Here is an 11,432-nt window from a genome sequence, read left to right as displayed (position 1 = left end):
TCCTTCTGGGTTCGGCTCCAAGTGGGGAAAAAGACACTGGAGACATGGAGGCTGCTTGGAAAGATGGTTTTAATGGTGGACAGGACCACATGGCTTGAGTCCTGAACAGAAAAGGTGATCACATGCTTCAATGTTGGTGGAGAAGAGAAGGGGAGGGAAGAGAAGCTGAGTCCCTGATTTTATGCCCTCTCTGGCCTTTGATCTTGATCTTGTATTCTGATTGGTTGTCAGACTCCCATGGGCCCATGCAGGGGCAACTCTCTAGGCTACGTTTTGAATCCAGGTTTGTTTGAACTTGCCATGTGGCGAGTTGGGTAAAGGGCCAATATTATCATGCCTTAATCCCATCACTCTGGAGCTGAAGGGGAGAACTCTTTATTATGTAAAGTGGACTAGCTCAGGCTTTATTGACAAAGGGGGATGGGCAGGAAGCTGCAGGCAGATATTCTGTCTTTTAAAACATGTTCCTTCCTTTTCGCATCCAGAGAAACATAATATTCTGCCTTTTCAATATTTCCTAGGATATTTCATTTTTTTCCGGGAGAGGGCTGGGTGATAACTTCCTACAACATGCTAAGCTAAACCTTAACGTGGATCATTTCTTTTTGTCTTATTGTAGCAAGTTGTCTATCACAGTTTGATAACTATAAATTATGTGTATGAACTAATGCTAGTTCATGTGTAAACAATGAATTGATGCTAAGTATATTTCATAATTCCAAGCAATTTGGATTTATTCAACAAATCATGATTAGCTAAACGATAATAGTCATGGTCTAAGATATATGTGTATTGAAGACATTGTCTCTTTGGTGGAATGTTCACTCCATTTACAAAGGAAGGCAGTTTAATCTCTTCATTAGGCATAAACTGAAAACACTGCTTTTTAAAGTACTGCAGGATTGCCCTAATGTTCTATCTTTAGAACCAGATTTCTACTCGCTTGTGCCTTTTTTGCATTTGTACAAGCAGCTGTATATAGAGGTAAATAAGTAGGTGGATAAGGTAATTGCATCATTAGAAATAAATATATCCTTTTGTTGCTTAAATGCATCAGCTGACAAACAGCATTTTTATCATAATTGCAATGCTACTTTCATCTACAAAAATGTCACCCTAGCATCCAAAATAGATTGTGTATTGCAATGGCAATATATAGATTCTTCTAAATTATCATTGCGGTGGGTCTACTTGTGAATTCCAGCAGAAAGATTTAAAATACATACAGCATGAATGGACAACTATGAACTGGCACCAATTTGATACCCAGTTTGGAAACTACAGGCCTCTGGGTTTCATGTTGGGGTTACAGATTGACCAACTTCCTTATCATGTGTTGGATGTGGGTGTAAAGTTAATATTCAATCCTTCTCTGGCAGGGTCTACTATTTAATAAAGGAAGGAAGGAAAGAGGCAACTCTATTGATCAACTAAATCTATGAATTTAAAACCTTATGGGGAAGGAAGGTGAGTGAAAACTCTTTCCATTTTTAGCCACATGTGATTTTCCTCCCTTTTGAATGTTACTGGTGGAAAGAAGTATTCAGATCCCAATTTCCCTTATTCTGTATTGGTGTATCATTATCAGATTGAGGGAGAAAAAGATGTCTTGGGGGCTGCTTAAGCAGCTACTCAAGACATTTTAGAAAGGGGGAAGAAGCAGAAAGATAATACTGCTCAGCCAGGGGTAGAAGGTTTCTGAATACAGGCTTTGTCTGTCTTTTCTTTGGTTGGGAACCAGGAGCTGTTGTCCCCGTTTCAGTTCAAACTGTCCCCTTTAGCTCTTGATGGCTGAACCTCAACAGATTGGACTTATTTACCTATTCACACTCTACTGTGGAACCTCATTAATGGGCCTATTAGCCACACCATTCATGTGCAGGAGAACTGACAAAGAAGGATTGTGGCCACTTTTTAGAAGAAGATGAGAATGGTGATGATGGCGATGATGATTAAAGAAATGTAAAGAGGTTATTCTTTTATTCAGCAAGGGCAGGAAAAAGTTTTCTGAGATCACTGGAAGTGTAAATATGATAAAGTGTTTTTTTTTAAAAAAAAACAACCCTGTTTCTGCTTTTCTTCAACTGAGACGCTTGTGGTGATCCAACTGAAAATCAGCTCGTTTCAATGAATAGGTGCTATTGATCAACAGAAAAAAAATTGCTTCTATGTGTCATGGAAGAGAAAGCTTATATTTTGTCATCTTTTATGGAATACTTCTATTTGGAAAGAGGCAAACATCTTGCATTGAGAAAAGTTACTGTTTCTTCTTGCGTGTATTTTAAGCTGAGAATGTTTTAACAATGTTTTTAAGGAAATAAGAAAAGAGGTTTGAAGGTGAAATTGGCATCTTTGTTCCTCGCAGGTCATTTTCTAAATTATAAAATTCAAATGTTGCACTTACAGGTACAAAAATACTGTTATAAAACTGCAGAAGAGCAATTCCTATGAATAGGGTGTAAAGTTTCAAACCATGAATGTAAATTCAATACATATATTTTAAAATATCGCAACTGCAAGAATAGAAAACCAAGGACAAGGAATCTTAGCTTTAGCTCAATTATACGCAAAGTAAGTTTGTTTTGATTGTAATAATATAATGATATTAAAGTATATGCATATCCCTCATAAGTGAATTGAAATAAGAAAGAATAAATTTTGTTAAGGGTGCTATTTGTCAACATAGAACCTGTATGCACAATATACAGCATCTTGTACTGTACAACATAGTATCAGTGGCAACATAGAACTTGTACTAATTAAGCTTAGTTTATTTTACTTGATGATTGACCAATATTGACATGTTTATCATTTATAATGCAGTATTTACTCAAGACTTTCTGTGGCGCTAATGAAATTTAGAGTGGATTGCTGGTATTTTAATCAAAGAATAGCTTTTGAAAAAGAGTAGAATTTAAGTTGGTAATGACAAGATTATAAGGACATTTTTAAAACATTTAAACATTTAAAAAATGTATATTTCCTTTCATTTCAATACAAGAAATAATTGTCAATAATCAAGCCATATAAGGTACTTGAGAGACCGCCTGCTGCCAATTACCTCCCAAAGACCCATTAGATCACACAGATTAGGCCTCCTCCGGGTTCCGTCTACCAGCCAATGTCATCTGGCTACTACACGGGGGAGGGCCTTCTCTGTGGCGGCTCCGGCCCTTTGGAATGAACTCCCCGCAGAGATTCGGACCCTCACCTCTCTCCAGGCCTTCCGAAAAGCTGTTAAAACCTGGCTATGTTGGCAGGCCTGGGGTTGATGAGTTCCCTTCCCCTCTTGAATCGTGTGGCTGTTGGTTGCTTTTAAATGCCCTGTATTTTTGTAGTTTTTGTGTTTTTCCCTTCCCCTCCTTGGGTTTGTGCAGGGAATAGGGCAGCATATAAATAAAATGAAACTCAAACTCAAACTTGTCATCTTCTCACCTATGTTTATTTTATTTTTCATTCATTCAGCATTCAGCTTTGCTGCTGGTTAGATATTTCAAGGTAATAAGCAATCCCAATGCCTTAGAAGCAGTGGTGGGTTTTCTTTTTTTTTCTATTTTAATACCGGTTCGATCGTGCACCTGTGATGCTTCTGCGCATACGCAGAAGTGTCCGGGCGGGTGGGCGGAGCCTCCTGCTGCCACTACTACCAGTTTGCCTGATCCGGGCTGAGCCGGGAGCAACCCACCTTTGATTAGAAGAATACAAGCAGCAAGAGAGTCACTAACCTGTATTTTAATATTGTTCTAAAAGACGAACAATATCAGCAAAGCAAATGATGACATTGTTCCTAGTGGAAAACAGCTCCTGTTTGGAACAGCAATGATTATGTGAGAAGTAATCCTTGGGAGTTTAGCTCATGGGACTCTTAACTTGCAAACATTTCAGATCAAGATGGTAAGAAATCAAGAGTTAATGGCTCCCGTATTACTACCCTGGGATATGAATTGGCTTCATATTATCCCCTGCAGGTTGACTGCTTTTCTTCATTCTTCATGATTATTGTCAGAAGTCATCATATTCTTATGAGTGTGAACAGGTTCAGATGAATACATTCTGTTTCCAAATGCTAAACATTCATGTGGCATTCTAAGGGAAACGTAGCCCTTACAGCTCTCCATGCAATTGAAACATGTAATTGTAGAAAAACAGATAAATTTCATTAGGACAATATTGTGTTCCCCCTTCTTTTAAATTGTCTTCCCTTCCCTTATCCCAGTGGTTTCCAAACTTGGCAACTTTAAGACTTGTGGACTTCAACTCCCAGAGTTCTCCAGCCAGAAGAGCTAGCTGGAGAATTCTGGGAGTTGAAGTCCACAAGTCTTAAAGTTGACAAGTTTGGGAACCACTGCCTTATCCCATTTCATTTTTGCATCTATTTTAAATGTTAGCTTGTGTGACTTAGTTTTTCTTTTCTTTAAGATTTACTTTAGTGCAAATCGTTTGAGTAATAGGCACAAATTCTGCTTTGCTGTTTTATTTCCATTTTATTTAAGTTTGTGAAGAAAATATATAAACCGATATTAATCTCAGCAATGTAATCTGGACTTTAATTACAAAAAACACCAAAAGAATGGGTAAACCATTTGTAGCTCCTGAAAAGTCAATTTCCGTATTTTATGTTAAGACAGACTAAACGCAGCCTCTCTTGTTCTAACCCTAGCTATGTCTTCCTCAATCTACTCTTATTTTTCCCTCTTCTCTAACTAAGAGTTTGATTCTTCTGACTGAGAGTTGCCCATGCTACATTTTGAAACAAATGAGTCACACAATTTTGTTGATTTATAGTTCCTAAGCATGGGAGGTGATAACTGGTTTGAACCCATGATTGTGAAACATGTTTTCTGAACTTGTTGATACCTTTCATATGTTGATCAGTCCTGGTGGGAGGGAGGAATAGTAAGAGCTGAGTGTAGGTGTAGGAGAATGAGAATCTTTTTAGGATTGCACAATAAGAATACGATGGTGGGAGCCCTCAACAGAACAGACTCTCCTATCTGTTGATTAGATTCATGTCTATCTGTTGATTAGATTCATGTCTATCTGTTGATTAGATTCATGTCTTGTGGGCCCCGTCAGGAAGCAGGGTAAGATATGTTTGTGGTTGGATTTGTGAAATGATAGATCATTATTTGAGGGAATGATTTTTTGAAAGAGGAGGTAGTACATCCTGTCTTGAAAAAAACCTAACTCCTGATCCTGCTGTTTTGAAAAGATCCACTTTGTCTTAGGAAATATTCAGTCAATGTTTGGGCATGGCCATAGGACAGTAACATTGCTATATTAGATGATATTATTTGAGTTTGACTTGGGCACAAGGAGGATGTCCTTGTTGGTTGTCTAGAATCTATCAATGGCTTAAAACAAACATTGATCATGGTATTCTTCTGGTCTGCCTGAAAGCTTTGAGAGATGGCGACAGTGGTGGGTTTCTACCTGTTGGCACTGGTTCTCCTGAACCAGTAGCTCTGCCATCAAGCAGAGAACGAACCAGTTCTCTGTTGCTTTGAAAGTAGGCCCACCCCCCCACCCCTGGGTTATACCTACCTTTATTTCAGCTTCTAAAGCCCAGCTGATCAGGGGCGGCAGATTGAATTCCCGCTCCTTAGCTGTTTTCCTTGCTTTCCGAGCAAGTTTTTCTCAAGTGCGCATGCGCACTCAGTGAACCGGGTCCTCATTTTACCCACCTCGGAAGGATGGAAGGCTGAGTCAACTCTGAGCCGGTGAGATTTGAACAGCCGAACTGCAGAACTGCAGTCAGCTGAAGTAGCCTGCAGTGCTGCATTTAACCACTGTGCCACCTCGGCTCTTAAGCACTCAGACTTATATATCACTTTACAGTGCTTTACAGCCCTCTTTAAGTGGTTTACAGAGTCAGCATGTTGCCTTCAAAATCTGGGTCCTCATTTTACCCACTTCGGAAAGATAGAAAGCTGAGTCAACCTTGAGCTTGGTGAGATTCAAACTGCCAAATTGCAGTCAGCCGGCAGTCAGCAGAAGTAACCTCCAATACTGCACTCTAACCACTGCACCACTGTGGTTCATGGAGCTTCTATGCCAGGAGATCTGACTATCTCCTCCTCCCCCCTTTCATTCTGAAAAGCCCACTCCGTTGAACTCTGGGACCCTATAATTAATTATTAGTGCAATATTGTATTAAACCTTTCCTCACCCAATGCCACTCATGGGCCATAAAAGTTGGCACAATTTTTTTTAGCTCTTTGAGACTGCATGGATTTCCTATTGATTCACAAATGGAAACAATTATTTCAGCCTTTGTACATTGCTTACGATGAAGATACAAACACCATCTCAACAATAAATTCTCTAATTATATTTAGCTAAAATCTTTTCGGCACAATCTAGAAATGAAGAAATCATCGGCATTTGTGTCCTATTTCTCTTTAATAACAATTTATCGGAGCAAAATTCTTTCTGGCTTTCCATATTGAATTTCTTTTATACGGACACTCTTCGGTTTTTAAACAGTGCTGTCTACATAAAAACCCATTGCTGCCCCCAATGCCTTCCTTGTACAGTTTTTTTTGAATGTTGTGCATATCTGTTCCTGAGTTCATTTCTTTTTTTCCTAGACAGGATAGAAATGAATAGAAAGTCAATAACGTTGGGCGTGACCCTACCATGAGATACAGTGACTCAGGCGCATAAGCAAGAATCACATGAAATTGGCAATTTCTCCTGAGCTTACCCAACCCCAGCTGTTCCGCTTTAGTTTGGGGAAATAAAAGTATGAATGTCTTGTACCCGCTATCTTGCCATCATATGGAGAAGAACATTAAGAAAACTTACATTGATTGTGTTGCTAAATTTTGAACATGCATTTTTTGACTCCTGCAGTTTAGGGCACCTTTATGTTAACATTACTGATAATGTTGTACGTTCATATTTTTCCTCTGCTAGTATTTTAGCAATATGGAGAGAGAGAGAGACAGAGAGAGAGAGAGAGAGAGAGACAGAGAGAGAGAGAGAGAGAGAGAGAGAGAGAGAGAGAGAGAGAAGAATAAAAGTTTTGTTTTTCCCAACTTTCTTCTCTCCATACACCATCTTTATACCTTATCTGACACTTTCTTCCCCCTCTCTCCTCCCCCTTTCTACATCCTGTCTTCCCTCCATCATTTTCTCCTCTACTTCCCCTTCCTTTCTCCTCTCTCCCCTTACCCCTCCTCCTTATACACCTCATCTTCTCCCCTTACCCTCTCTCCTGTCCCTCTCTTCCTATCTTTCTTCTCTCCTCTGCTTCCCACTCTTCCTCTAATTCACTTGGTGTATTTCAGCTTCTGAGCAAACTCCCTTTTGTGTTGATGGCATTTATAATTCCATTTCAATATACATAAAAAAGAAAAAATAGCAGTATACATGTACAATACCTTAAAATCCAACACCCCTCCTCCAACTTCCCAACTTTCTTCTGGTTCCTTCCTCTCAGCTCACTTTGTTGCAGGCAGAATCAGAGAAAGGAAAACTTAGAAAAGGTGGATCGTCTCCCCTAATGTGTCTTCATGACCTTTGTGCTTGATATTGCCACTTACTAAAAGGCTTCAGATCAGACTGCCTTCCCAAAATATGGGGTTGAGACCAGTAGTGAGAGTCAAATAATTTAACAACCGGTTCTCTGTCCTAATGATTTCTTCCAAAAGCCAGTTCATTAAACTACTCAGAAAGTTAACATCTGGTTGGTGAGAAGTGGTGCGAACTGGCTGAATCCCACCACTGGTTGAGACCCCTTCTGTACAGCCACTAGCTTTGCCTCTCAAACAATTGGAAGCAGTTTCACACTACCAGGCAGCATTCACTAGATGCCCTTTCCTTTCCCCTTAGCTAGCCAATATGGACCCCTCCCCGAAAATCATGGAGAGTGTTTTATTTTTAAAAGATAATTAGAAAATATATAGCATTCACAAAAAACCATATTGTGTTTGGAAGAATACAAAGCCACCTTCAGCATGACTGGAGACCCTGGGGGGAAGTGACAAGATATCTCTTGCTTTTTACTTTAGAAAAGAGGGGGACATTCAGGAAGAGTCAAGATGAGTTGGGAACCAATGTGGAGCTGACAAGCTCAGCATTTTAGAGGAAAATATGAAAATGATCTTTAATGGTATGTGAGAATGATCTTGGGAGATGGAGGGAAGATCTGCAGCCTAAGCAATGCTCTGATAACAAAATATGAACCTGAAGGAGAGTTGTGGAGAGTAGAGAAAGCATCTCAGAAGAGGCTCACCTAGCTTTTTGGAGCATACAAATAAGAGGTGGAAGGGGTACTTTCAGAGTTGCAAGATTTTGTTGATGTAATCTTACACTAAAGATAGAGTTGGTATTCATGGTTGTGCTTCTTGCCTTAATTGTTCTATCCTCTATTCGTGACCCGACAAATGTGCGCACGACAAAAGCGCGCTGACAAAACCACGGTGAGAAAAGAGCGGCGTCGAAATCGCGTCCACAACAGCGCGCCAACAAAACTGCACCCACAAAAGCGCGATTAGGGTTAAGGTAAGGGTTAGGGTTAGGTTCAGGGTTAGGTTTAGGGTTAGGTTTAGGGTTAGGTTTAGGGTTAGGTTCAGGGTTAGGTTTAGGGTTAGGTTTAGGGTTAGGTTTAGGGTTAGGTTTAGGGTTAGGTTTAGGGTTAGGTTTAGGGTTAGGTTCAGGGTTAGGTTTAGGGTTAGGTTTAGGGTTAGGTTTAGGGTTAGGTTTAGGGTTAGAGTTATGGTTAGGGTTATTACGTTTTTTTCACGTTGTTTGTTGAAGGCGTGCTTTTGTCGGCGTGCTGTTGTTGGCGGGCTATTATGGGCGCAATTTTGACGTCGCTCTTCTCCCGCCGCGGTTTTGTCGGCGTGCTTTTGTCATGCGCTCATTTGTCAGTGAACCCCTCTATCCCCCCCCCCTTTGTATTACTTCTCAAACAACCATGTAGCCAACTTCTGGAATGAATTGATCCAATTTGCAAAGACCACTGGGAAGTCCATAGCAGTGGAAATAATGCATGTTTCATGCCAAATGTGCACATTCCTGTATAAATGGCCCCAGAAGCACATTCTACTGAGGTTCTCAATGCAAAAATGATAGATATAGGATTAGGATTACGCCTTACAATCAGAACAACCTGCATAAGAATTTCGTTTCCTCTTGCATATCTATTTTTTCATAAGAAAACTGTAGAACTAATGTGGTATTGTATTGTATTTTGTATTGTATTTTATTATTTGTATGCCGCCCTTCTCCGGGAGGACTCAGGGCGGCGAACAATTCAAGGGGGAAAAATAGGGAGAACATAAAAAGACAAAATACAAATAATAAAAGTAGACAACAGTCGCACAACCATACATGTCGAGAGGGGAGGGAACTCATGACCCCCAGGCCTGCTGGCAAAGCCAGGTTTTGACGGCTTTTCGGAAGGCCTGGAGAGAGGTGAGGGTCCGAATCCCTGCGGGGAGTTCGTTCCAGAGGGCCGGAGCTGCCACAGAGAAGGCCCTCCCCCGGGTAATAGCCAGGTGGCATTGGCTGGTAATGGCACCCGGAGGAGGCCAACCCTGTGCGATCTAATGGGTCTTTGGGAGGATAGGTAGCTAAGAATTCTACCTGGGGACAGGGATTGATTAGTTTGCTTTATGTAAATATTTATAGAATTTTTATTGATTATGCGCCATCAAGTTATTGTTGGCTCTTAGTCACCACATAGATTGTTTCCACAACTTTTTGTCCCTAACGCAGATCTTCTATCAGGCCATTCATCACCATTGTAACTGTGTCCATCCAACCTGCTGCTGGTCATTCTTTTTTTCTCTTCCCTTCTATGTTTTTTTCCCCAGGATTAGATCTTAACCTAATGTCTCTGTAGTAGGATAAGTTTTGCCTGATCATTTGTGCCTCGAATGAGAATCTCTAAGTTGATTTGTTCAATTATCCTTTTGTCCTCCACGGCTGTCCATGGCATTCTCTTTTCCAACACCAAAATCCAAAAGTGTCAATACTCTCCTCTATCCTACTTCTTCAAGTCTTCTTTCTACATACACCTCCAGGGAATACCATGTTTTTCGTGGTTCTGCTCTTTCTAGCTCTTTTATAGAATAAAAATATTTTATCTTGGTTTAGGTAATAATGAAGCTGCCTAAAATAACAATAAAAAAACCCTTCCAATTTTTTCCCCCAGTTCCTATGACAGATTAGTCCAGAGGTGTCAAAGTCATGGCATCATGTTATCCTCATGTATATATCATGACTTTCCACCCCCCATTGTCTTAAACCGCCCCAAAAATGGAAGCATAATCATCAAAATTGTCCCCAAAGTCCTTCCCCCCCACCAGCTGGATTTTATTTTTCCTCTAAGACATTTTGCCTCTTATTTAAGAAGCTTCTTCAGTTCTGACTGAGCATCTCCCTCAAGAAGCTTCTTCCTTCAGAACCGAAGAAGCTTCTTGGACGAGAAGCCAAACTTTTTCCAGGAAAAACAAAGCCAATTGACTTTTTTTGGAGGGGTGGGGGAAGAGAGGGGGAAGGAAGCACCTTTGAGACAACCATGACCTGGATGACTGAGAATCCCCCTTGACCAATCATCGAAATTATTCCGTGTTATTTAAGGTAAGGTGACCAGATTTTCAGATTGGTAAAGAGGGACACCATTGATCGTGGCGGGGGGGGGGGGGGCTTGGTTAAAATTTTTATGTTTTATCAAAAGGTCACAAAATGCGATTACATGACCCCAGGACACTGAAAGCATCATAAATATGAATCTGTTGCCAAACATCAAAATTTTGATCACGTGACCATGAGGATGCTGCAAGTGTGAAAAATGGTCGCTAAGTGTGAAAAATGGTCATCAGTCACTTTTTTCAATGCCATTGTAACTTTGGTCACTAAATGAACTGTTTTGAAAGCTAAAGCTAGCTTGAATTATAATGCCTTATACTAGCTTACATTTTCAAGAGAGAGAAGCTAAACTCCTTATTAGAAATGAGTAGAGTAGAGTAGAGTAGAGTAGAGTAGAGTAGAGTAGAGTAGAGTAGAGTAGAGTAGAGTAGAGTAGAGTAGAGTAGAGTAGAGTAGTTTATTAGCCAAGTGTGATTGGACACACAAGGAATTTGTCTTCGGTGTACATAAAAAAAATAAAATAGAATACATTCATCAAGAATCATAAGCTACAACACTTAGTGACAGTCTCTCTCTCTCTCTCACACACACACACACACACACACAAACACACACTCACCTCTGGATTCAATGGGACTTTTAGAAAATCCCGCCTCCGTCCACACACTCCCTCTCTCTCCCCCCTCCTCTGGATTCAATGGGGTTTAGAAATCCCCCCTCCATGCACAGACTCACTCTCTCTCTCTCTCTCTCTCTCTCTCTCTCTCTCTCTCTCTCTCTCCCTCCCTCCCTCCCTCCCTCCTCCTCTGGATTCAATGGGGTTTAGAAAA

The sequence above is a fragment of the Thamnophis sirtalis genome, unplaced genomic scaffold (assembly GCF_051295495.1).
Source record: "Thamnophis sirtalis isolate CommonGarterSnake01/CBP01778 unplaced genomic scaffold, rThaSir2_p1.2 scaffold_11, whole genome shotgun sequence".
Taxonomy (NCBI): domain Eukaryota; kingdom Metazoa; phylum Chordata; class Lepidosauria; order Squamata; family Natricidae; genus Thamnophis; species Thamnophis sirtalis.
This window is presented reverse-complemented; position numbering follows the sequence as displayed.